The sequence below is a fragment of the Cryptomeria japonica genome, unplaced genomic scaffold (genome assembly GCF_030272615.1).
Source record: "Cryptomeria japonica unplaced genomic scaffold, Sugi_1.0 HiC_scaffold_501, whole genome shotgun sequence".
Classification (NCBI taxonomy): Eukaryota; Viridiplantae; Streptophyta; class Pinopsida; order Cupressales; family Cupressaceae; genus Cryptomeria; species Cryptomeria japonica.
This window is the reverse complement of record NW_026729317.1, coordinates 6930-32947: the sequence shown is the minus strand read 5'-3', so window position 1 is coordinate 32947 and position 26018 is coordinate 6930. Positions and strand designations below refer to the sequence as shown.

Sequence of the window (26018 nt, the reverse complement as noted above, 5' to 3'; positions counted from 1 at the left end):
GTGCGCACGAAGTCGGAGCTCGGTTTGCCCCGGGTGCGCACCTTCGCCAGGGTGCGCACCTTGATGCGCACGCCTTGGCTGGGCTGCGCACCTTGGTGGGCGCCATGGTGCGCACCTTTCGTGCGCTCCAAGGTGCGCACGAAGTCGGAGCTCGGTTTGCCCCGGGTGCGCACCTTGGTGGGCGCCATGGTGCACTCCGAGGTGCCCAAGATTGGTGCGCACCAAGGAGCGCTCCGAAGTGCGCTCCAAGGTGCGCGCGAAGTCGAAAGTTGGGTTAATTGTCCGGTTTGCCTCGGGTGCGCACCTTGCGTGCACCTTCGCCAGGGTGGGCGCCTTGGTGCGCACACCTTGGCTGGGCTGCGCACACCTTGGCACCCGCGTTTCCTTCATTTTAAATTTTTTTTTTTTACAATCTCTCAAGTGGGAAATTCTATAATCTCAACTTTTTTTGCCTTTTCAGGAAACTTTTGAATGGAGCGCATCATTGGTGCGCTCCGAAGTGTGCTCCAAAGCTCTCTCCAGCTGCGTGCACCTGCCCCGGCCGCGCACCCGGCCCCGCCCAGCTTCGCTCACCTGTCCCGGGCGTCTGGTGCGGAACCTTAGAGTAAGAAACATCACCGTGCACCTTGGCCAACGTGCGCGACTCGACCGAGCGCGCACTGGCCGAGGTGCACACCGATTTCACCTGGGTGCGCGCGCAGCACCTCGGGCGCACCGGGGTGCGCGCACAACGCCCGGGTTGCACCGTGGCCTGTGTGCTCGGGGCGCCTCGGGTGCGCGCTCGGTGTCGCCCCCGCGCGCGCGGTAGTGCGGGCAGCGCACCCCGGCCCGGCCCGGCCCCGACGAGAACGCAAACGGGCAAAAGGTTTATTCAAATAGCATTGCGACGCCCGGCGAAAAACTAAAAAAGGGTGCAACACCGGGACTTCCCGGGAGGTCACCCATCCCAGTACTACTCCGGCCCAAGCGCGCTTAACTGCGGAGTTCTGATGGGATCCGGTGCACTAACGCTGGTATGATCGCACCCGTTATGAGCTTGTCGCAGTGTGTACTTAGCAAACCGCGACCCACGTGCGAATCCACCCCGGCCACCCACCCCCGTCGAGGTGCACACCCTCCCTCGCGAAGTGCGCCCCGTTCGCCAAGTGTGAGCCCTGCCCGGGTGCGCGCACCTTGCTAGGGCGTCGGGTGTGCACCCGGCCCGGCCTACGTGCGTGCACCTGGAGGGGGCGTCGTGTGCGTGCAGTGTCCCGTCTGCAACGCGGTGCCCACACACCACCTCGGGCGCAACGACCTGCGCTCACATGTGGGCCGAGTGCACCTTGGTGCATGTTCGGGGCGCCTCGGGTGCACGCTCGATCTTGCCCCGGTGCACCAAGGCGCTCGGTTTGCCCCGGGTGCGCACTTGGTGCAAGGTGGGCACCCAAAATAGGGATCAAGCACCAAAACACAAGTTTCGGGATGCAAAATGGGACCCAAGGACCACAAATGCGTTCCAAGACCCATGATGGGTCCACGAGAACAAAAATGTGTTCCGAGACTTAATAAACAAATATTGGGTTTTAGGAGAAGAAACATGCTCTGATGCCCAAAACGAGAATCGACCCCGAAAAGGCCACAGGCCAAAAGTGGGATGCGAGACAAAAAAAAATGGGACCCGAGGACCAAAATTGGGTTCCCAGGTCGAAGACAGGGCAACCGGACAAGAAACGACCTCTAAGGCTCGAAATGAGTCCCGACGACTAAAACTTGACAAGAAGCACCCATCAGGCACCCAACTCGACACCCATGGGATGCCGACCCACCCGGGCTTCCACCTAGCACACCTTGGCACCCACCCACCCTCGCACCCAACCTCGCACCCAACTTAGCACCTTTGAACCCACATTGGCACTCACCCTGACCCTGGCACCTTGGAACCCACATTGGCACTCACCTTGACCCTGGCACCCACCTTTGCACTCACCTTGGGACCCACCCTGGCTCCCACCTCGGCACCCACCCAGACACCCACCTTGGTTCCTTGGCACCCACCTTGGATCCTTGGCACCCACCCCGACACCCACCTTGGCACGCAACTTGGCTACTTGCCACCCACCTTGGCTCCTTGACGCCCACCCCGACAACCACCCCGTGACCTACCCTGGCTAGGGTTGGTGCACACCCACCCTGGTGCCCACCTTGGCACCCACCCTATGACCCACCTTGGCACGCACCTTAGTACCCACCCCGTTACCCACCCTAGGACCCACCCCGTGACCCACCTTGGCCAGGGTGGGTGCCTTGGTGCGCACAACTTGCCTGGGCTGCACACCAGGGCGGGCTCAAGATGGCACCCGCGTTCCGTTTTTTTCACTATCTTTCAAAACGGAAATTTTAAAATCTCATTTTTTTCTTTTTTTTGCCTTTTCTGGAAATTAGTGAAGGCAGCGCATCAAAGGTGCGCAATGCTGGTGCGAACCCGGGAGCGCTCCGATGTGTGCTCCAAGGTGCGGCGTGCACGAAGTCCGAGCCCGGTTTGCCCCGGGTGCGCACCTCGCGTGCACCTTCGCCGGGGTGAGCACCTTGGCTGGGTTGCGCGCCCTGGTGCGTACCAAGGAGCGCTCTGAAGTGTGCTCCAAGGTGCGGCGTGCACGAAGTCGGAGCCCGGTTTGCCCCGGGTGTGCACCTCGGGTGCGCACCTCGCGTGCACCTTCGCTGCGGTGGGCACCTTGGCTGGGTTGCGCGCCTTGGTGGGCACCATGCAGTGCACGAAGTCGGAGCCCGGTTTGCCCCGGGCGCGCACCTCCGCCAGGGTGGGCACCTTGGTGCGCACAACTTGCCTGGGCTGCGCATCAGGAAGGGCTCAAGATGGCACCCGCGTTCCGTTTTTTTCACTATCTTTCAGAACGGAAATTTTAAAATATCGTTTTTTTTTGCCTTTTCTGGAAATTAGTGAAGGCAGCGCATCAAAGGTGCGCAACGCTGGTGCGAACCTGGGAGCGCTCCGATGTGTGCTCCAAGGTGCGGCGTGCACGAAGTCGGAGCCCGGTTTGCCTCGGGTGCGCCCTGGTGGGCACCATGGTGCGCACCAAGGAGCGCTCCGAAGTGTGCTCCAAGGTGCGGCCTGCACGAAGTCGGAGCCCGGTTTGCCCCGGGTGTGCACCTCGGGTGGGCACCTTGGTGCGCATGCCTTGCCTGGGCTGCGCACCAGGGCGGGCTCAAGATGGCACCCGCGTTCCTTTTTTTTCACTATCTTTCAAAACGGAAATTTTAAAATCTCATTTTTTTTTGCCTTTTTCTGGAAATTAGTGAAGGCAGCGCATCAAAGGTGCGCACCTCGCTGCCCACCACGGTGCGCAACGCCGGTGGGCACCCGGGAGTGCTTCGAAGTGTGCTCCAAGGTGCTGCGTGCACGTTGTCGGAGCCCGGTTTGCCCCGGGTGCGCACCTCGCGTGCACCTTCGTCGGGGTGGGCACCTTGGCTTGGTTTGCCCCGGCTGCGCTCCGAAGCGGGGTTATTGGAGCGCCGCCTCTTTTTTTGTCGGAGCGTTTGGTGGGGTTTCTCGCATTGGCTCTTCCGAGGCCCGGTTGCCACCCTGGCGCGCACGAAGTCGGAAGTAGGGTTAATTGCCCGGGTGCGCACCTTTGCCAGGGTGGCACCTTACCTGGGCTGCGCACCAGGGCGGGCTCAAGATGGCACGCGCGTTCCGTTTTTTTCACTATCTTTCAAAACGGAAATTTTAAAATCTCCTTTTTTTTTTGCCTTTTCTGGAAATTAGTGAAGGCAGCGCATCAAAGGTGCGCACCTCGCTGCCCACCTTGGTGTGCTCTGAGGTGCGCACCCGGGAGCGCTACGAAGTGTGCTCCAAGGTGCGGCGTGCACGTTGTCGGAGCCCGGTTTGCCCCGGGTGCGCACCTCGCCTGCACCTTGGCCGGGGTGGGCACCTTGGCTGGGTTTGCCCAGGGTGCGCTCCGAAGCGGGGTTACTGGAGCGCCCCCTCTTTTTTTGTCAGAGAGTTTGGTGGGGTTTCTCGCATTGGCTCTTCCCAGGCCCGGTTGTTGGGTGCGCTCCCACCCTGGCGCGCGCGAAGTTGGAAGTTGGGTTAATTGCCCGGGCGCGCACCTTCGCCAGGGTGGGCACCTTGGTGCGCAAACCTTGGCTGGGCTGCGCACCAGGGCGGGCTCAAGATGGCACCAGCATTCCCTTTTTCTCACTATCTTTCAAAACGGAAATTTTAAAATCTCATTTTTTTTTTGCCTTTTATGGAAATTAGTGAAGGCATCGCATCAAAGGTGCGCACCTCGCTGCCCACCTTGGTGTGCTCCGAGGTGCCCACCACGGTGCGCAACGCCGGTGCGAACCCGGGAGCGCCCCGATGTGTGCTCCAAGGTGCGGCGTGCACGAAGTCGGACCCCGGTTTGCCCCGGGTGCGCACCTCGCGTGCACCTTGGTGCGCACACCTTGGCTGGGTTGCGCGGCCTGGTGGGCACCATGGTGCGCACCAAGGAGCGCTCCGAAGTGTGCTCCAAGGTGCGGCGTGCACGAAGTCGGAGCCCGGTTTGCCCCGGGTGCGCACCTTCGCCGCGGTGGGCACCATGGCGTGCACGAAGTCGGAGCCCGGTTTGCCCCGGGTGCGCACCTCGCGTGCACCTTCGCCGGGGTGGGCACCTCGGCTGGGTTGCGCGCCCTGGTGCGCACCAAGGAGCGCTCTGAAGTGTGCTCCAAGGTGCGGCGTGCACGAAGTCGGAGCCCGGTTTGCCCCGGGTGTGCACCTCGCGTGCACCTTCGCTGCGGTGGGCACCTTGGCTGGGTTGCGCGCCTTGGTGGGCACCATGCAGTGCACGAAGTCGGAGCCCGGTTTGCCCCGGGCGCGCACCTCCGCCAGGGTGGGCACCTTGGTGCGCACAACTTGCCTGGGCTGCGCACCAGGAAGGGCTCAAGATGGCACCCGCGTTCCGTTTTTTTCACTATCTTTCAGAACGGAAATTTTAAAATATCGTTTTTTTTTGCCTTTTCTGGAAATTAGTGAAGGCAGCGCATCAAAGGTGCGCAACGCTGGTGCGAACCTGGGAGCGCTCCGATGTGTGCTCCAAGGTGCGGCGTGCACGAAGTCGGACCCCGGTTTGCCCCGGGTGCGCACCTCGCGTGCACCTTGGTGCGCACACCTTGGCTGGGTTGCGCGCCCTGGTGGGCACCATGGTGCGCACCAAGGAGCGCTCCGAAGTGTGCTCCAAGGTGCGGCGTGCACGAAGTCGGAGCCCGGTTTGCCCCGGGTGCGCACCTCGCGTGCACCTTCGCCGCGGTGGGCACCATGGCGTGCACGAAGTCGGAGCCCGGTTTGCCCCGGGTGCGCACCTCGCGTGCACCTTCGCCGGGGTGGGCACCTTGGTGTGCAGACCTTGGCTGGGTTGCGCGCCCTGGTGGGCACCATGGTGCGCACCAAGGAGCGCTCCGAAGTGTGCTCCAAGGTGCGGCCTGCACGAAGTCGGAGCCCGGTTTGCCCCGGGTGTGCACCTCGGGTGGGCACCTTGGTGCGCATGCCTTGCCTGGGCTGCGCACCAGGGCGGGCTCAAGATGGCACCCGCGTTCCTTTTTTTTCACTATCTTTCAAAACGGAAATTTTAAAATCTCATTTTTTTTTGCCTTTTTCTGGAAATTAGTGAAGGCAGCGCATCAAAGGTGCGCACCTCGCTGCCCACCACGGTGCGCAACGCCGGTGGGCACCCGGGAGTGCTTCGAAGTGTGCTCCAAGGTGCTGCGTGCACGTTGTCGGAGCCCGGTTTGCCCCGGGTGCGCACCTCGCGTGCACCTTCGTCGGGGTGGGCACCTTGGCTGGGTTTGCCCCGGCTGCGCTCCGAAGCGGGGTTATTGGAGCGCCGCCTCTTTTTTTGTCGGAGCGTTTGGTGGGGTTTCTCGCATTGGCTCTTCCGAGGCCCGGTTGCCACCCTGGCGCGCACGAAGTCGGAAGTAGGGTTAATTGCCCGGGTGCGCACCTTTGCCAGGGTGGGCACCTTACCTGGGCTGCGCACCAGGGCGGGCTCAAGATGGCACGCGCGTTCCGTTTTTTTCACTATCTTTCAAAACGGAAATTTTAAAATCTCCTTTTTTTTTTGCCTTTTCTGGAAATTAGTGAAGGCAGCGCATCAAAGGTGCGCACCTCGCTGCCCACCTTGGTGTGCTCTGAGGTGCGCACCCGGGAGCGCTACGAAGTGTGCTCCAAGGTGCGGCGTGCACGTTGTCGGAGCCCGGTTTGCCCCGGGTGCGCACCTCGCCTGCACCTTGGCCGGGGTGGGCACCTTGGCTGGGTTTGCCCAGGGTGCGCTCCGAAGCGGGGTTACTGGAGCGCCCCCTCTTTTTTTGTCAGAGCGTTTGGTGGGGTTTCTCGCATTGGCTCTTCCCAGGCCCGGTTGTTGGGTGCGCTCCCACCCTGGCGCGCGCGAAGTTGGAAGTTGGGTTAATTGCCCGGGCGCGCACCTTCGCCAGGGTGGGCACCTTGGTGCGCACACCTTGGCTGGGCTGCGCACCAGGGCGGGCTCAAGATGGCACCAGCATTCCCTTTTTCTCACTATCTTTCAAAACGGAAATTTTAAAATCTCGTTTTTTTTTTGCCTTTTATGGAAATTAGTGAAGGCATCGCATCAAAGGTGCGCACCTCGCTGCCCACCTTGGTGTGCTCCGAGGTGCCCACCACGGTGCGCAACGCCGGTGCGAACCCGGGAGCGCCCCGATGTGTGCTCCAAGGTGCGGCGTGCACGAAGTCGGACCCCGGTTTGCCCCGGGTGCGCACCTCGCGTGCACCTTGGTGCGCACACCTTGGCTGGGTTGCGCGGCCTGGTGGGCACCATGGTGCGCACCAAGGAGCGCTCCGAAGTGTGCTCCAAGGTGCGGCGTGCACGAAGTCGGAGCCCGGTTTGCCCCGGGTACGCACCTCGCGTGCACCTTCGCCGGGGTGGGCACCTCGGCTGGGTTGCGCGCCCTGGTGCGCACCAAGGAGCGCTCCGAAGTGTGCTCCAAGGTGCGGCGTGCACGAAGTCGGAGCCCGGTTTGCCCCGGGTGCGCACCTTCGCCGCGGTGCGCACCATGGCGTGCACGAAGTCGGAGCCCGGTTTGCCCCGGGTGCGCACCTCGCGTGCACCTTCGGCGGGGTTGCGCGCCCTGGTGGGCACCATGGTGCGCACCAAGGAGCGCTCCGAAGTGTGCTCCAAGGTGCGGCGTGCACGAAGTCGGAGCCCGGTTTGCCCCGGGTGCGCACCTCGCGTGCACCTTCGGCGGGGTTGCGCGCCCTGGTGGGCACCATGGTGCGCACCAAGGAGCGCTCCGAAGTGTGCTCCAAGGTGCGGCGTGCACGAAGTCGGAGCCCGGTTTGCCCCGGGTGCGCACCTCGCGTGCACCTTCGCCGCGGTGGGCACCATGGCGTGCACGAAGTCGGAGCCCGGTTTGCCCCGGGTGCGCACCTCGCGTGCACCTTCGCCGGGGTGGGCACCTCGGCTGGGTTGCGCGCCCTGGTGCGCACCAAGGAGCGCTCCGAAGTGTGCTCCAAGGTGCGGCGTGCACGAAGTCGGAGCCCGGTTTGCCCCGGGTGCGCACCTCGCGTGCACCTTCGCCAGGGTGGGCACCTCGGTGCGCACACCTTCTCAATGTTTTCTTGCCTTTTCTGGAAATTGGTGAAGGCAGCGCATCAAAGGTGCGCACCTCGGTGTGCTCCGAGGTGCGAACCCGAGAGCGCTCCGAGGTGCCCACGAAGTCGAAAGTCGGGTTAATTGCATTGTTTTCCCCGGGTGCGCTCCGAGGTGCGCAACATCGGCGCGCACCAAGGAGGGCTCCGAAGTGTGCTCCAAGGTGCGCACGATGGCGTGCACCTCTGGTGCGCACGATTCGGAGCTCGGTTTGACCGGGGTGCGCACACCTTGGCTGGGTTGCGCACCTTTTGTGCGCTCCAAGGTGCGCACGAAGTCGGAGCTCGGTTTGCCCCGGGTGCGCACCTTCGCCAGGGTGCGCACCTTGATGCGCACGCCTTGGCTGGGCTGCGCACCTTGGTGGGCGCCATGGTGCGCACCTTTCGTGCGCTCCAAGGTGCGCACGAAGTCGGAGCTCGGTTTGCCCCGGGTGCGCACCTTGGTGGGCGCCATGGTGCACTCCGAGGTGCCCAAGATTGGTGCGCACCAAGGAGCGCTCCGAAGTGCGCTCCAAGGTGCGCGCGAAGTCGAAAGTTGGGTTAATTGTCCGGTTTGCCTCGGGTGCGCACCTTGCGTGCACCTTCGCCAGGGTGGGCGCCTTGGTGCGCACACCTTGGCTGGGCTGCGCACACCTTGGCACCCGCGTTTCCTTCATTTTAAATTTTTTTTTTTTACAATCTCTCAAGTGGGAAATTCTATAATCTCAACTTTTTTTGCCTTTTCAGGAAACTTTTGAATGGAGCGCATCATTGGTGCGCTCCGAAGTGTGCTCCAAAGCTCTCTCCAGCTGCGTGCACCTGCCCCGGCCGCGCACCCGGCCCCGCCCAGCTTCGCTCACCTGTCCCGGGCGTCTGGTGCGGAACCTTAGAGTAAGAAACATCACCGTGCACCTTGGCCAACGTGCGCGACTCGACCGAGCGCGCACTGGCCGAGGTGCACACCGATTTCACCTGGGTGCGCGCGCAGCACCTCGGGCGCACCGGGGTGCGCGCACAACGCCCGGGTTGCACCGTGGCCTGTGTGCTCGGGGCGCCTCGGGTGCGCGCTCGGTGTCGCCCCCGCGCGCGCGGTAGTGCGGGCAGCGCACCCCGGCCCGGCCCGGCCCCGACGAGAACGCAAACGGGCAAAAGGTTTATTCAAATAGCATTGCGACGCCCGGCGAAAAACTAAAAAAGGGTGCAACACCGGGACTTCCCGGGAGGTCACCCATCCCAGTACTACTCCGGCCCAAGCGCGCTTAACTGCGGAGTTCTGATGGGATCCGGTGCACTAACGCTGGTATGATCGCACCCGTTATGAGCTTGTCGCAGTGTGTACTTAGCAAACCGCGACCCACGTGCGAATCCACCCCGGCCACCCACCCCCGTCGAGGTGCACACCCTCCCTCGCGAAGTGCGCCCCGTTCGCCAAGTGTGAGCCCTGCCCGGGTGCGCGCACCTTGCTAGGGCGTCGGGTGTGCACCCGGCCCGGCCTACGTGCGTGCACCTGGAGGGGGCGTCGTGTGCGTGCAGTGTCCCGTCTGCAACGCGGTGCCCACACACCACCTCGGGCGCAACGACCTGCGCTCACATGTGGGCCGAGTGCACCTTGGTGCATGTTCGGGGCGCCTCGGGTGCACGCTCGATCTTGCCCCGGTGCACCAAGGCGCTCAGTTTGCCCCGGGTGCGCACTTGGTGCAAGGTGGGCACCCAAAATAGGGATCAAGCACCAAAACACAAGTTTCGGGATGCAAAATGGGACCCAAGGACCACAAATGCGTTCCAAGACCCATGATGGGTCCACGAGAACAAAAATGTGTTCCGAGACTTAATAAACAAATATTGGGTTTTAGGAGAAGAAACATGCTCTGATGCCCAAAACGAGAATCGACCCCGAAAAGGCCACAGGCCAAAAGTGGGATGCGAGACAAAAAAAAATGGGACCCGAGGACCAAAATTGGGTTCCCAGGTCGAAGACAGGGCAACCGGACAAGAAACGACCTCTAAGGCTCGAAATGAGTCCCGACGACTAAAACTTGACAAGAAGCACCCATCAGGCACCCAACTCGACACCCATGGGATGCCGACCCACCCGGGCTTCCACCTAGCACACCTTGGCACCCACCCACCCTCGCACCCAACCTCGCACCCAACTTAGCACCTTTGAACCCACATTGGCACTCACCCTGACCCTGGCACCTTGGAACCCACATTGGCACTCACCTTGACCCTGGCACCCACCTTTGCACTCACCTTGGGACCCACCCTGGCTCCCACCTCGGCACCCACCCAGACACCCACCTTGGTTCCTTGGCACCCACCTTGGATCCTTGGCACCCACCCCGACACCCACCTTGGCACGCAACTTGGCTACTTGCCACCCACCTTGGCTCCTTGACGCCCACCCCGACAACCACCCCGTGACCTACCCTGGCTAGGGTTGGTGCACACCCACCCTGGTGCCCACCTTGGCACCCACCCTATGACCCACCTTAGCACGCACCTTAGTACCCACCCCGTTACCCACCCTAGGACCCACCCCGTGACCCACCTTGGCCAGGGTGGGTGCCTTGGTGCGCACAACTTGCCTGGGCTGCACACCAGGGCGGGCTCAAGATGGCACCCGCGTTCCGTTTTTTTCACTATCTTTCAAAACGGAAATTTTAAAATCTCATTTTTTTCTTTTTTTTGCCTTTTCTGGAAATTAGTGAAGGCAGCGCATCAAAGGTGCGCAATGCTGGTGCGAACCCGGGAGCGCTCCGATGTGTGCTCCAAGGTGCGGCGTGCACGAAGTCCGAGCCCGGTTTGCCCCGGGTGCGCACCTCGCGTGCACCTTCGCCGGGGTGAGCACCTTGGCTGGGTTGCGCGCCCTGGTGCGTACCAAGGAGCGCTCTGAAGTGTGCTCCAAGGTGCGGCGTGCACGAAGTCGGAGCCCGGTTTGCCCCGGGTGTGCACCTCGGGTGCGCACCTCGCGTGCACCTTCGCTGCGGTGGGCACCTTGGCTGGGTTGCGCGCCTTGGTGGGCACCATGCAGTGCACGAAGTCGGAGCCCGGTTTGCCCCGGGCGCGCACCTCCGCCAGGGTGGGCACCTTGGTGCGCACAACTTGCCTGGGCTGCGCATCAGGAAGGGCTCAAGATGGCACCCGCGTTCCGTTTTTTTCACTATCTTTCAGAACGGAAATTTTAAAATATCGTTTTTTTTTGCCTTTTCTGGAAATTAGTGAAGGCAGCGCATCAAAGGTGCGCAACGCTGGTGCGAACCTGGGAGCGCTCCGATGTGTGCTCCAAGGTGCGGCGTGCACGAAGTCGGAGCCCGGTTTGCCTCGGGTGCGCCCTGGTGGGCACCATGGTGCGCACCAAGGAGCGCTCCGAAGTGTGCTCCAAGGTGCGGCCTGCACGAAGTCGGAGCCCGGTTTGCCCCGGGTGTGCACCTCGGGTGGGCACCTTGGTGCGCATGCCTTGCCTGGGCTGCGCACCAGGGCGGGCTCAAGATGGCACCCGCGTTCCTTTTTTTTCACTATCTTTCAAAACGGAAATTTTAAAATCTCATTTTTTTTTGCCTTTTTCTGGAAATTAGTGAAGGCAGCGCATCAAAGGTGCGCACCTCGCTGCCCACCACGGTGCGCAACGCCGGTGGGCACCCGGGAGTGCTTCGAAGTGTGCTCCAAGGTGCTGCGTGCACGTTGTCGGAGCCCGGTTTGCCCCGGGTGCGCACCTCGCGTGCACCTTCGTCGGGGTGGGCACCTTGGCTTGGTTTGCCCCGGCTGCGCTCCGAAGCGGGGTTATTGGAGCGCCGCCTCTTTTTTTGTCGGAGCGTTTGGTGGGGTTTCTCGCATTGGCTCTTCCGAGGCCCGGTTGCCACCCTGGCGCGCACGAAGTCGGAAGTAGGGTTAATTGCCCGGGTGCGCACCTTTGCCAGGGTGGCACCTTACCTGGGCTGCGCACCAGGGCGGGCTCAAGATGGCACGCGCGTTCCGTTTTTTTCACTATCTTTCAAAACGGAAATTTTAAAATCTCCTTTTTTTTTTGCCTTTTCTGGAAATTAGTGAAGGCAGCGCATCAAAGGTGCGCACCTCGCTGCCCACCTTGGTGTGCTCTGAGGTGCGCACCCGGGAGCGCTACGAAGTGTGCTCCAAGGTGCGGCGTGCACGTTGTCGGAGCCCGGTTTGCCCCGGGTGCGCACCTCGCCTGCACCTTGGCCGGGGTGGGCACCTTGGCTGGGTTTGCCCAGGGTGCGCTCCGAAGCGGGGTTACTGGAGCGCCCCCTCTTTTTTTGTCAGAGAGTTTGGTGGGGTTTCTCGCATTGGCTCTTCCCAGGCCCGGTTGTTGGGTGCGCTCCCACCCTGGCGCGCGCGAAGTTGGAAGTTGGGTTAATTGCCCGGGCGCGCACCTTCGCCAGGGTGGGCACCTTGGTGCGCAAACCTTGGCTGGGCTGCGCACCAGGGCGGGCTCAAGATGGCACCAGCATTCCCTTTTTCTCACTATCTTTCAAAACGGAAATTTTAAAATCTCGTTTTTTTTTTGCCTTTTATGGAAATTAGTGAAGGCATCGCATCAAAGGTGCGCACCTCGCTGCCCACCTTGGTGTGCTCCGAGGTGCCCACCACGGTGCGCAACGCCGGTGCGAACCCGGGAGCGCCCCGATGTGTGCTCCAAGGTGCGGCGTGCACGAAGTCGGACCCCGGTTTGCCCCGGGTGCGCACCTCGCGTGCACCTTGGTGCGCACACCTTGGCTGGGTTGCGCGGCCTGGTGGGCACCATGGTGCGCACCAAGGAGCGCTCCGAAGTGTGCTCCAAGGTGCGGCGTGCACGAAGTCGGAGCCCGGTTTGCCCCGGGTGCGCACCTTCGCCGCGGTGGGCACCATGGCGTGCACGAAGTCGGAGCCCGGTTTGCCCCGGGTGCGCACCTCGCGTGCACCTTCGCCGGGGTGGGCACCTCGGCTGGGTTGCGCGCCCTGGTGCGCACCAAGGAGCGCTCTGAAGTGTGCTCCAAGGTGCGGCGTGCACGAAGTCGGAGCCCGGTTTGCCCCGGGTGTGCACCTCGCGTGCACCTTCGCTGCGGTGGGCACCTTGGCTGGGTTGCGCGCCTTGGTGGGCACCATGCAGTGCACGAAGTCGGAGCCCGGTTTGCCCCGGGCGCGCACCTCCGCCAGGGTGGGCACCTTGGTGCGCACAACTTGCCTGGGCTGCGCACCAGGAAGGGCTCAAGATGGCACCCGCGTTCCGTTTTTTTCACTATCTTTCAGAACGGAAATTTTAAAATATCGTTTTTTTTTGCCTTTTCTGGAAATTAGTGAAGGCAGCGCATCAAAGGTGCGCAACGCTGGTGCGAACCTGGGAGCGCTCCGATGTGTGCTCCAAGGTGCGGCGTGCACGAAGTCGGACCCCGGTTTGCCCCGGGTGCGCACCTCGCGTGCACCTTGGTGCGCACACCTTGGCTGGGTTGCGCGCCCTGGTGGGCACCATGGTGCGCACCAAGGAGCGCTCCGAAGTGTGCTCCAAGGTGCGGCGTGCACGAAGTCGGAGCCCGGTTTGCCCCGGGTGCGCACCTCGCGTGCACCTTCGCCGCGGTGGGCACCATGGCGTGCACGAAGTCGGAGCCCGGTTTGCCCCGGGTGCGCACCTCGCGTGCACCTTCGCCGGGGTGGGCACCTTAGTGTGCAGACCTTGGCTGGGTTGCGCGCCCTGGTGGGCACCATGGTGCGCACCAAGGAGCGCTCCGAAGTGTGCTCCAAGGTGCGGCCTGCACGAAGTCGGAGCCCGGTTTGCCCCGGGTGTGCACCTCGGGTGGGCACCTTGGTGCGCATGCCTTGCCTGGGCTGCGCACCAGGGCGGGCTCAAGATGGCACCCGCGTTCCTTTTTTTTCACTATCTTTCAAAACGGAAATTTTAAAATCTCATTTTTTTTTGCCTTTTTCTGGAAATTAGTGAAGGCAGCGCATCAAAGGTGCGCACCTCGCTGCCCACCACGGTGCGCAACGCCGGTGGGCACCCGGGAGTGCTTCGAAGTGTGCTCCAAGGTGCTGCGTGCACGTTGTCGGAGCCCGGTTTGCCCCGGGTGCGCACCTCGCGTGCACCTTCGTCGGGGTGGGCACCTTGGCTGGGTTTGCCCCGGCTGCGCTCCGAAGCGGGGTTATTGGAGCGCCGCCTCTTTTTTTGTCGGAGCGTTTGGTGGGGTTTCTCGCATTGGCTCTTCCGAGGCCCGGTTGCCACCCTGGCGCGCACGAAGTCGGAAGTAGGGTTAATTGCCCGGGTGCGCACCTTTGCCAGGGTGGGCACCTTACCTGGGCTGCGCACCAGGGCGGGCTCAAGATGGCACGCGCGTTCCGTTTTTTTCACTATCTTTCAAAACGGAAATTTTAAAATCTCCTTTTTTTTTTGCCTTTTCTGGAAATTAGTGAAGGCAGCGCATCAAAGGTGCGCACCTCGCTGCCCACCTTGGTGTGCTCTGAGGTGCGCACCCGGGAGCGCTACGAAGTGTGCTCCAAGGTGCGGCGTGCACGTTGTCGGAGCCCGGTTTGCCCCGGGTGCGCACCTCGCCTGCACCTTGGCCGGGGTGGGCACCTTGGCTGGGTTTGCCCAGGGTGCGCTCCGAAGCGGGGTTACTGGAGCGCCCCCTCTTTTTTTGTCAGAGCGTTTGGTGGGGTTTCTCGCATTGGCTCTTCCCAGGCCCGGTTGTTGGGTGCGCTCCCACCCTGGCGCGCGCGAAGTTGGAAGTTGGGTTAATTGCCCGGGCGCGCACCTTCGCCAGGGTGGGCACCTTGGTGCGCACACCTTGGCTGGGCTGCGCACCAGGGCGGGCTCAAGATGGCACCAGCATTCCCTTTTTCTCACTATCTTTCAAAACGGAAATTTTAAAATCTCGTTTTTTTTTTGCCTTTTATGGAAATTAGTGAAGGCATCGCATCAAAGGTGCGCACCTCGCTGCCCACCTTGGTGTGCTCCGAGGTGCCCACCACGGTGCGCAACGCCGGTGCGAACCCGGGAGCGCCCCGATGTGTGCTCCAAGGTGCGGCGTGCACGAAGTCGGACCCCGGTTTGCCCCGGGTGCGCACCTCGCGTGCACCTTGGTGCGCACACCTTGGCTGGGTTGCGCGGCCTGGTGGGCACCATGGTGCGCACCAAGGAGCGCTCCGAAGTGTGCTCCAAGGTGCGGCGTGCACGAAGTCGGAGCCCGGTTTGCCCCGGGTACGCACCTCGCGTGCACCTTCGCCGGGGTGGGCACCTCGGCTGGGTTGCGCGCCCTGGTGCGCACCAAGGAGCGCTCCGAAGTGTGCTCCAAGGTGCGGCGTGCACGAAGTCGGAGCCCGGTTTGCCCCGGGTGCGCACCTTCGCCGCGGTGCGCACCATGGCGTGCACGAAGTCGGAGCCCGGTTTGCCCCGGGTGCGCACCTCGCGTGCACCTTCGGCGGGGTTGCGCGCCCTGGTGGGCACCATGGTGCGCACCAAGGAGCGCTCCGAAGTGTGCTCCAAGGTGCGGCGTGCACGAAGTCGGAGCCCGGTTTGCCCCGGGTGCGCACCTCGCGTGCACCTTCGGCGGGGTTGCGCGCCCTGGTGGGCACCATGGTGCGCACCAAGGAGCGCTCCGAAGTGTGCTCCAAGGTGCGGCGTGCACGAAGTCGGAGCCCGGTTTGCCCCGGGTGCGCACCTCGCGTGCACCTTCGCCGCGGTGGGCACCATGGCGTGCACGAAGTCGGAGCCCGGTTTGCCCCGGGTGCGCACCTCGCGTGCACCTTCGCCGGGGTGGGCACCTCGGCTGGGTTGCGCGCCCTGGTGCGCACCAAGGAGCGCTCCAAAGTGTGCTCCAAGGTGCGGCGTGCACGAAGTCGGAGCCCGGTTTGCCCCGGGTGCGCACCTCGCGTGCACCTTCGCCAGGGTGGGCACCTCGGTGCGCACACCTTCTCAATGTTTTCTTGCCTTTTCTGGAAATTGGTGAAGGCAGCGCATCAAAGGTGCGCACCTCGGTGTGCTCCGAGGTGCGAACCCGAGAGCGCTCCGAGGTGCCCACGAAGTCGAAAGTCGGGTTAATTGCATTGTTTTCCCCGGGTGCGCTCCGAGGTGCGCAACATCGGCGCGCACCAAGGAGGGCTCCGAAGTGTGCTCCAAGGTGCGCACGATGGCGTGCACCTCTGGTGCGCACGATTCGGAGCTCGGTTTGACCGGGGTGCGCACACCTTGGCTGGGTTGCGCACCTTTTGTGCGCTCCAAGGTGCGCACGAAGTCGGAGCTCGGTTTGCCCCGGGTGCGCACCTTCGCCAGGGTGCGCACCTTGATGCGCACGCCTTGGCTGGGCTGCGCACCTTGGTGGGCGCCATGGTGCGCACCTTTCGTGCGCTCCAAGGTGCGCACGAAGTCGGAGCTCGGTTTGCCCCGGGTGCGCACCTTGGTGGGCGCCATGGTGCACTCCGAGGTGCCCAAGATTGGTGCGCACCAAGGAGCGCTCCGAAGTGCGCTCCAAGGTGCGCGCGAAGTCGAAAGTTGGGTTAATTGTCCGGTTTGCCTCGGGTGCGCACCTTGCGTGCACCTTCGCCAGGGTGGGCGCCTTGGTGCGCACACCTTGGCTGGGCTGCGCACACCTTGGCACCCGCGTTTCCTTCATTTTAAATTTTTTTTTTTTACAATCTCTCAAGTGGGAAATTCTATAATCTCAACTTTTTTTGCCTTTTCAGGAAACTTTTGAATGGAGCGCATCATTGGTGCGCTCCGAAGTGTGCTCCAAAGCTCTCTCCAGCTGCGTGCACCTGCCCCGGCCGCGCACCCGGCCCCGCCCAGCTTCGCTCACCTGTCTCGGGCGTCTGGTGCGGAACCTTAGAGTAAGAAACATCACCGTGCACCTTGGCCAACGTGCGCGACTCGACCGAGCGCGCACTGGCCGAGGTGCACACCGATTTCACCTGGGTGCGCGCGCAGCACCTCGGGCGCACCGGGGTGCGCGCACAACGCCCGGGTTGCACCGTGGCCTGTGTGCTCGGGGCGCCTCGGGTGCGCGCTCGGTGTCGCCCCCGCGCGCGCGGTAGTGCGGGCAGCGCACCCCGGCCCGGCCCGGCCCCGACGAGAACGCAAACGGGCAAAAGGTTTATTCAAATAGCATTGCGACGCCCGGCGAAAAACTAAAAAAGGGTGCAACACCGGGACTTCCCGGGAGGTCACCCATCCCAGTACTACTCCGGCCCAAGCGCGCTTAACTGCGGAGTTCTGATGGGATCCGGTGCACTAACGCTGGTATGATCGCACCCGTTATGAGCTTGTCGCAGTGTGTACTTAGCAAACCGCGACCCACGTGCGAATCCACCCCGGCCACCCACCCCCGTCGAGGTGCACACCCTCCCTCGCGAAGTGCGCCCCGTTCGCCAAGTGTGAGCCCTGCCCGGGTGCGCGCACCTTGCTAGGGCGTCGGGTGTGCACCCGGCCCGGCCTACGTGCGTGCACCTGGAGGGGGCGTCGTGTGCGTGCAGTGTCCCGTCTGCAACGCGGTGCCCACACACCACCTCGGGCGCAACGACCTGCGCTCACATGTGGGCCGAGTGCACCTTGGTGCATGTTCGGGGCGCCTCGGGTGCACGCTCGATCTTGCCCCGGTGCACCAAGGCGCTCGGTTTGCCCCGGGTGCGCACTTGGTGCAAGGTGGGCACCCAAAATAGGGATCAAGCACCAAAACACAAGTTTCGGGATGCAAAATGGGACCCAAGGACCACAAATGCGTTCCAAGACCCATGATGGGTCCACGAGAACAAAAATGTGTTCCGAGACTTAATAAACAAATATTGGGTTTTAGGAGAAGAAACATGCTCTGATGCCCAAAACGAGAATCGACCCCGAAAAGGCCACAGGCCAAAAGTGGGATGCGAGACAAAAAAAAATGGGACCCGAGGACCAAAATTGGGTTCCCAGGTCGAAGACAGGGCAACCGGACAAGAAACGACCTCTAAGGCTCGAAATGAGTCCCGACGACTAAAACTTGACAAGAAGCACCCATCAGGCACCCAACTCGACACCCATGGGATGCCGACCCACCCGGGCTTCCACCTAGCACACCTTGGCACCCACCCACCCTCGCACCCAACCTCGCACCCAACTTAGCACCTTTGAACCCACATTGGCACTCACCCTGACCCTGGCACCTTGGAACCCACATTGGCACTCACCTTGACCCTGGCACCCACCTTTGCACTCACCTTGGGACCCACCCTGGCTCCCACCTCGGCACCCACCCAGACACCCACCTTGGTTCCTTGGCACCCACCTTGGATCCTTGGCACCCACCCCGACACCCACCTTGGCACGCAACTTGGCTACTTGCCACCCACCTTGGCTCCTTGACGCCCACCCCGACAACCACCCCGTGACCTACCCTGGCTAGGGTTGGTGCACACCCACCCTGGTGCCCACCTTGGCACCCACCCTATGACCCACCTTGGCACGCACCTTAGTACCCACCCCGTTACCCACCCTAGGACCCACCCCGTGACCCACCTTGGCCAGGGTGGGTGCCTTGGTGCGCACAACTTGCCTGGGCTGCACACCAGGGCGGGCTCAAGATGGCACCCGCGTTCCGTTTTTTTCACTATCTTTCAAAACGGAAATTTTAAAATCTCATTTTTTTCTTTTTTTTGCCTTTTCTGGAAATTAGTGAAGGCAGCGCATCAAAGGTGCGCAATGCTGGTGCGAACCCGGGAGCGCTCCGATGTGTGCTCCAAGGTGCGGCGTGCACGAAGTCCGAGCCCGGTTTGCCCCGGGTGCGCACCTCGCGTGCACCTTCGCCGGGGTGAGCACCTTGGCTGGGTTGCGCGCCCTGGTGCGTACCAAGGAGCGCTCTGAAGTGTGCTCCAAGGTGCGGCGTGCACGAAGTCGGAGCCCGGTTTGCCCCGGGTGTGCACCTCGGGTGCGCACCTCGCGTGCACCTTCGCTGCGGTGGGCACCTTGGCTGGGTTGCGCGCCTTGGTGGGCACCATGCAGTGCACGAAGTCGGAGCCCGGTTTGCCCCGGGCGCGCACCTCCGCCAGGGTGGGCACCTTGGTGCGCACAACTTGCCTGGGCTGCGCATCAGGAAGGGCTCAAGATGGCACCCGCGTTCCGTTTTTTTCACTATCTTTCAGAACGGAAATTTTAAAATATCGTTTTTTTTTGCCTTTTCTGGAAATTAGTGAAGGCAGCGCATCAAAGGTGCGCAACGCTGGTGCGAACCTGGGAGCGCTCCGATGTGTGCTCCAAGGTGCGGCGTGCACGAAGTCGGAGCCCGGTTTGCCTCGGGTGCGCCCTGGTGGGCACCATGGTGCGCACCAAGGAGCGCTCCGAAGTGTGCTCCAAGGTGCGGCCTGCACGAAGTCGGAGCCCGGTTTGCCCCGGGTGTGCACCTCGGGTGGGCACCTTGGTGCGCATGCCTTGCCTGGGCTGCGCACCAGGGCGGGCTCAAGATGGCACCCGCGTTCCTTTTTTTTCACTATCTTTCAAAACGGAAATTTTAAAATCTCATTTTTTTTTGCCTTTTTCTGGAAATTAGTGAAGGCAGCGCATCAAAGGTGCGCACCTCGCTGCCCACCACGGTGCGCAACGCCGGTGGGCACCCGGGAGTGCTTCGAAGTGTGCTCCAAGGTGCTGCGTGCACGTTGTCGGAGCCCGGTTTGCCCCGGGTGCGCACCTCGCGTGCACCTTCGTCGGGGTGGGCACCTTGGCTTGGTTTGCCCCGGCTGCGCTCCGAAGCGGGGTTATTGGAGCGCCGCCTCTTTTTTTGTCGGAGCGTTTGGTGGGGTTTCTCGCATTGGCTCTTCCGAGGCCCGGTTGCCACCCTGGCGCGCACGAAGTCGGAAGTAGGGTTAATTGCCCGGGTGCGCACCTTTGCCAGGGTGGCACCTTACCTGGGCTGCGCACCAGGGCGGGCTCAAGATGGCACGCGCGTTCCGTTTTTTTCACTATCTTTCAAAACGGAAATTTTAAAATCTCCTTTTTTTTTTGCCTTTTCTGGAAATTAGTGAAGGCAGCGCATCAAAGGTGCGCACCTCGCTGCCCACCTTGGTGTGCTCTGAGGTGCGCAACCGGGAGCGCTACGAAGTGTGCTCCAAGGTGCGGCGTGCACGTTGTCGGAGCCCGGTTTGCCCCGGGTGCGCACCTCGCCTGCACCTTGGCCGGGGTGGGCACCTTGGCTGGGTTTGCCCAGGGTGCGCTCCGAAGCGGGGTTACTGGAGCGCCCCCTCTTTTTTTGTCAGAGAGTTTGGTGGGGTTTCTCGCATTGGCTCTTCCCAGGCCCGGTTGTTGGGTGCGCTCCCACCCTGGCGCGCGCGAAGTTGGAAGTTGGGTTAATTGCCCGGGCGCGCACCTTCGCCAGGGTGGGCACCTTGGTGCGCAAACCTTGGCTGGGCTGCGCACCAGGGCGGGCTCAAGATGGCACCAGCATTCCCTTTTTCTCACTATCTTTCAAAACGGAAATTTTAAAATCTCGTTTTTTTTTTGCCTTTTATGGAAATTAGTGAAGGCATCGCATCAAAGGTGCGCACCTCGCTGCCCACCTTGGTGTGCTCCGAGGTGCCCACCACGGTGCGCAACGCCGGTGCGAACCCGGGAGCGCCCCGATGTGTGCTCCAAGGTGCGGCGTGCACGAAGTCGGACCCCGGTTTGCCCCGGGTGCGCACCTCGCGTGCACCTTGGTGCGCACACCTTGGCTGGGTTGCGCGGCCTGGTGGGCACCATGGTGCGCACCAAGGAGCGCTCCGAAGTGTGCTCCAAGGTGCGGCGTGCACGAAGTCGGAGCCCGGTTTGCCCCGGGTGCGCACCTTCGCCGCGGTGGGCACCATGGCGTGCACGAAGTCGGAGCCCGGTTTGCCCCGGGTGCGCACCTCGCGTGCACCTTCGCCGGGGTGGGCACCTCGGCTGGGTTGCGCGCCCTGGTGCGCACCAAGGAGCGCTCTGAAGTGTGCTCCAAGGTGCGGCGTGCACGAAGTCGGAGCCCGGTTTGCCCCGGGTGTGCACCTCGCGTGCACCTTCGCTGCGGTGGGCACCTTGGCTGGGTTGCGCGCCTTGGTGGGCACCATGCAGTGCACGAAGTCGGAGCCCGGTTTGCCCCGGGCGCGCACCTCCGCCAGGGTGGGCACCTTGGTGCGCACAACTTGCCTGGGCTGCGCACCAGGAAGGGCTCAAGATGGCACCCGCGTTCCGTTTTTTTCACTATCTTTCAGAACGGAAATTTTAAAATATCGTTTTTTTTTGCCTTTTCTGGAAATTAGTGAAGGCAGCGCATCAAAGGTGCGCAACGCTGGTGCGAACCTGGGAGCGCTCCGATGTGTGCTCCAAGGTGCGGCGTGCACGAAGTCGGACCCCGGTTTGCCCCGGGTGCGCACCTCGCGTGCACCTTGGTGCGCACACCTTGGCTGGGTTGCGCGCCCTGGTGGGCACCATGGTGCGCACCAAGGAGCGCTCCGAAGTGTGCTCCAAGGTGCGGCGTGCACGAAGTCGGAGCCCGGTTTGCCCCGGGTGCGCACCTCGCGTGCACCTTCGCCGCGGTGGGCACCATGGCGTGCACGAAGTCGGAGCCCGGTTTGCCCCGGGTGCGCACCTCGCGTGCACCTTCGCCGGGGTGGGCACCTTAGTGTGCAGACCTTGGCTGGGTTGCGCGCCCTGGTGGGCACCATGGTGCGCACCAAGGAGCGCTCCGAAGTGTGCTCCAAGGTGCGGCCTGCACGAAGTCGGAGCCCGGTTTGCCCCGGGTGTGCACCTCGGGTGGGCACCTTGGTGCGCATGCCTTGCCTGGGCTGCGCACCAGGGCGGGCTCAAGATGGCACCCGCGTTCCTTTTTTTTCACTATCTTTCAAAACGGAAATTTTAAAATCTCATTTTTTTTTGCCTTTTTCTGGAAATTAGTGAAGGCAGCGCATCAAAGGTGCGCACCTCGCTGCCCACCACGGTGCGCAACGCCGGTGGGCACCCGGGAGTGCTTCGAAGTGTGCTCCAAGGTGCTGCGTGCACGTTGTCGGAGCCCGGTTTGCCCCGGGTGCGCACCTCGCGTGCACCTTCGTCGGGGTGGGCACCTTGGCTGGGTTTGCCCCGGCTGCGCTCCGAAGCGGGGTTATTGGAGCGCCGCCTCTTTTTTTGTCGGAGCGTTTGGTGGGGTTTCTCGCATTGGCTCTTCCGAGGCCCGGTTGCCACCCTGGCGCGCACGAAGTCGGAAGTAGGGTTAATTGCCCGGGTGCGCACCTTTGCCAGGGTGGGCACCTTACCTGGGCTGCGCACCAGGGCGGGCTCAAGATGGCACGCGCGTTCCGTTTTTTTCACTATCTTTCAAAACGGAAATTTTAAAATCTCCTTTTTTTTTTGCCTTTTCTGGAAATTAGTGAAGGCAGCGCATCAAAGGTGCGCACCTCGCTGCCCACCTTGGTGTGCTCTGAGGTGCGCACCCGGGAGCGCTACGAAGTGTGCTCCAAGGTGCGGCGTGCACGTTGTCGGAGCCCGGTTTGCCCCGGGTGCGCACCTCGCCTGCACCTTGGCCGGGGTGGGCACCTTGGCTGGGTTTGCCCAGGGTGCGCTCCGAAGCGGGGTTACTGGAGCGCCCCCTCTTTTTTTGTCAGAGCGTTTGGTGGGGTTTCTCGCATTGGCTCTTCCCAGGCCCGGTTGTTGGGTGCGCTCCCACCCTGGCGCGCGCGAAGTTGGAAGTTGGGTTAATTGCCCGGGCGCGCACCTTCGCCAGGGTGGGCACCTTGGTGCGCACACCTTGGCTGGGCTGCGCACCAGGGCGGGCTCAAGATGGCACCAGCATTCCCTTTTTCTCACTATCTTTCAAAACGGAAATTTTAAAATCTCGTTTTTTTTTTGCCTTTTATGGAAATTAGTGAAGGCATCGCATCAAAGGTGCGCACCTCGCTGCCCACCTTGGTGTGCTCCGAGGTGCCCACCACGGTGCGCAACGCCGGTGCGAACCCGGGAGCGCCCCGATGTGTGCTCCAAGGTGCGGCGTGCACGAAGTCGGACCCCGGTTTGCCCCGGGTGCGCACCTCGCGTGCACCTTGGTGCGCACACCTTGGCTGGGTTGCGCGGCCTGGTGGGCACCATGGTGCGCACCAAGGAGCGCTCCGAAGTGTGCTCCAAGGTGCGGCGTGCACGAAGTCGGAGCCCGGTTTGCCCCGGGTACGCACCTCGCGTGCACCTTCGCCGGGGTGGGCACCTCGGCTGGGTTGCGCGCCCTGGTGCGCACCAAGGAGCGCTCCGAAGTGTGCTCCAAGGTGCGGCGTGCACGAAGTCGGAGCCCGGTTTGCCCCGGGTGCGCACCTTCGCCGCGGTGCGCACCATGGCGTGCACGAAGTCGGAGCCCGGTTTGCCCCGGGTGCGCACCTCGCGTGCACCTTCGGCGGGGTTGCGCGCCCTGGTGGGCACCATGGTGCGCACCAAGGAGCGCTCCGAAGTGTGCTCCAAGGTGCGGCGTGCACGAAGTCGGAGCCCGGTTTGCCCCGGGTGCGCACCTCGCGTGCACCTTCGGCGGGGTTGCGCGCCCTGGTGGGCACCATGGTGCGCACCAAGGAGCGCTCCGAAGTGTGCTCCAAGGTGCGGCGTGCACGAAGTCGGAGCCCGGTTTGCCCCGGGTGCGCACCTCGCGTGCACCTTCGCCGCGGTGGGCACCATGGCGTGCACGAAGTCGGAGCCCGGTTTGCCCCGGGTGCGCACCTCGCGTGCACCTTCGCCGGGGTGGGCACCTCGGCTGGGTTGCGCGCCCTGGTGCGCACCAAGGAGCGCTCCGAAGTGTGCTCCAAGGTGCGGCGTGCACGAAGTCGGAGCCCGGTTTGCCCCGGGTGCGCACCTCGCGTGCACCTTCGCCAGGGTGGGCACCTCGGTGCGCACACCTTCTCAATGTTTTCTTGCCTTTTCTGGAAATTGGTGAAGGCAGCGCATCAAAGGTGCGCACCTCGGTGTGCTCCGAGGTGCGAACCCGAGAGCGCTCCGAGGTGCCCACGAAGTCGAAAGTCGGGTTAATTGCATTGTTTTCCCCGGGTGCGCTCCGAGGTGCGCAACATCGGCGCGCACCAAGGAGGGCTCCGAAGTGTGCTCCAAGGTGCGCACGATGGCGTGCACCTCTGGTGCGCACGATTCGGAGCTCGGTTTGACCGGGGTGCGCACACCTTGGCTGGGTTGCGCACCTTTTGTGCGCTCCAAGGTGCGCACGAAGTCGGAGCTCGGTTTGCCCCGGGTGCGCACCTTCGCCAGGGTGCGCACCTTGATGCGCACGCCTTGGCTGGGCTGCGCACCTTGGTGGGCGCCATGGTGCGCACCTTTCGTGCGCTCCAAGGTGCGCACGAAGTCGGAGCTCGGTTTGCCCCGGGTGCGCACCTTGGTGGGCGCCATGGTGCACTCCGAGGTGCCCAAGATTGGTGCGCACCAAGGAGCGCTCCGAAGTGCGCTCCAAGGTGCGCGCGAAGTCGAAAGTTGGGTTAATTGTCCGGTTTGCCTCGGGTGCGCACCTTGCGTGCACCTTCGCCAGGGTGGGCGCCTTGGTGCGCACACCTTGGCTGGGCTGCGCACACCTTGGCACCCGCGTTTCCTTCATTTTAAATTTTTTTTTTTTACAATCTCTCAAGTGGGAAATTCTATAATCTCAACTTTTTTTGCCTTTTCAGGAAACTTTTGAATGGAGCGCATCATTGGTGCGCTCCGAAGTGTGCTCCAAAGCTCTCTCCAGCTGCGTGCACCTGCCCCGGCCGCGCACCCGGCCCCGCCCAGCTTCGCTCACCTGTCCCGGGCGTCTGGTGCGGAACCTTAGAGTAAGAAACATCACCGTGCACCTTGGCCAACGTGCGCGACTCGACCGAGCGCGCACTGGCCGAGGTGCACACCGATTTCACCTGGGTGCGCGCGCAGCACCTCGGGCGCACCGGGGTGCGCGCACAACGCCCGGGTTGCACCGTGGCCTGTGTGCTCGGGGCGCCTCGGGTGCGCGCTCGGTGTCGCCCCCGCGCGCGCGGTAGTGCGGGCAGCGCACCCCGGCCCGGCCCGGCCCCGACGAGAACGCAAACGGGCAAAAGGTTTATTCAAATAGCATTGCGACGCCCGGCGAAAAACTAAAAAAGGGTGCAACACCGGGACTTCCCGGGAGGTCACCCATCCCAGTACTACTCCGGCCCAAGCGCGCTTAACTGCGGAGTTCTGATGGGATCCGGTGCACTAACGCTGGTATGATCGCACCCGTTATGAGCTTGTCGCAGTGTGTACTTAGCAAACCGCGACCCACGTGCGAATCCACCCCGGCCACCCACCCCCGTCGAGGTGCACACCCTCCCTCGCGAAGTGCGCCCCGTTCGCCAAGTGTGAGCCCTGCCCGGGTGCGCGCACCTTGCTAGGGCGTCGGGTGTGCACCCGGCCCGGCCTACGTGCGTGCACCTGGAGGGGGCGTCGTGTGCGTGCAGTGTCCCGTCTGCAACGCGGTGCCCACACACCACCTCGGGCGCAACGACCTGCGCTCACATGTGGGCCGAGTGCACCTTGGTGCATGTTCGGGGCGCCTCGGGTGCACGCTCGATCTTGCCCCGGTGCACCAAGGCGCTCGGTTTGCCCCGGGTGCGCACTTGGTGCAAGGTGGGCACCCAAAATAGGGATCAAGCACCAAAACACAAGTTTCGGGATGCAAAATGGGACCCAAGGACCACAAATGCGTTCCAAGACCCATGATGGGTCCACGAGAACAAAAATGTGTTCCGAGACTTAATAAACAAATATTGGGTTTTAGGAGAAGAAACATGCTCTGATGCCCAAAACGAGAATCGACCCCGAAAAGGCCACAGGCCAAAAGTGGGATGCGAGACAAAAAAAAATGGGACCCGAGGACCAAAATTGGGTTCCCAGGTCGAAGACAGGGCAACCGGACAAGAAACGACCTCTAAGGCTCGAAATGAGTCCCGACGACTAAAACTTGACAAGAAGCACCCATCAGGCACCCAACTCGACACCCATGGGATGCCGACCCACCCGGGCTTCCACCTAGCACACCTTGGCACCCACCCACCCTCGCACCCAACCTCGCACCCAACTTAGCACCTTTGAACCCACATTGGCACTCACCCTGACCCTGGCACCTTGGAACCCACATTGGCACTCACCTTGACCCTGGCACCCACCTTTGCACTCACCTTGGGACCCACCCTGGCTCCCACCTCGGCACCCACCCAGACACCCACCTTGGTTCCTTGGCACCCACCTTGGATCCTTGGCACCCACCCCGACACCCACCTTGGCACGCAACTTGGCTACTTGCCACCCACCTTGGCTCCTTGACGCCCACCCCGACAACCACCCCGTGACCTACCCTGGCTAGGGTTGGTGCACACCCACCCTGGTGCCCACCTTGGCACCCACCCTATGACCCACCTTGGCACGCACCTTAGTACCCACCCCGTTACCCACCCTAGGACC

General features: G+C 62.7%; 4 non-coding genes across 4 annotated transcripts; all 4 read right to left on the bottom strand.

The window, feature by feature from the left end:
* Positions 1–908: 908 nt before the first annotated feature.
* Positions 909–1027, bottom strand: LOC131871988 (5S ribosomal RNA). Its single transcript, XR_009370173.1, has one exon. It is a non-coding gene; the product is annotated as a 5S ribosomal RNA (ribosomal RNA).
* A 7804-nt stretch (positions 1028–8831) lies between these two features.
* On the bottom strand, positions 8832–8950 carry LOC131871987 (5S ribosomal RNA). The gene has a single exon (XR_009370172.1). It is a non-coding gene; the product is annotated as a 5S ribosomal RNA (ribosomal RNA).
* Positions 8951–16754: 7804 nt separating this feature from the next.
* On the bottom strand, positions 16755–16873 carry LOC131871986 (5S ribosomal RNA). The gene has a single exon (XR_009370171.1). It is a non-coding gene; the product is annotated as a 5S ribosomal RNA (ribosomal RNA).
* Positions 16874–24677: 7804 nt separating this feature from the next.
* LOC131871976 (5S ribosomal RNA) lies at positions 24678–24796 on the bottom strand. Its single transcript, XR_009370161.1, has one exon. It is a non-coding gene; the product is annotated as a 5S ribosomal RNA (ribosomal RNA).
* Positions 24797–26018: the final 1222 nt, after the last annotated feature.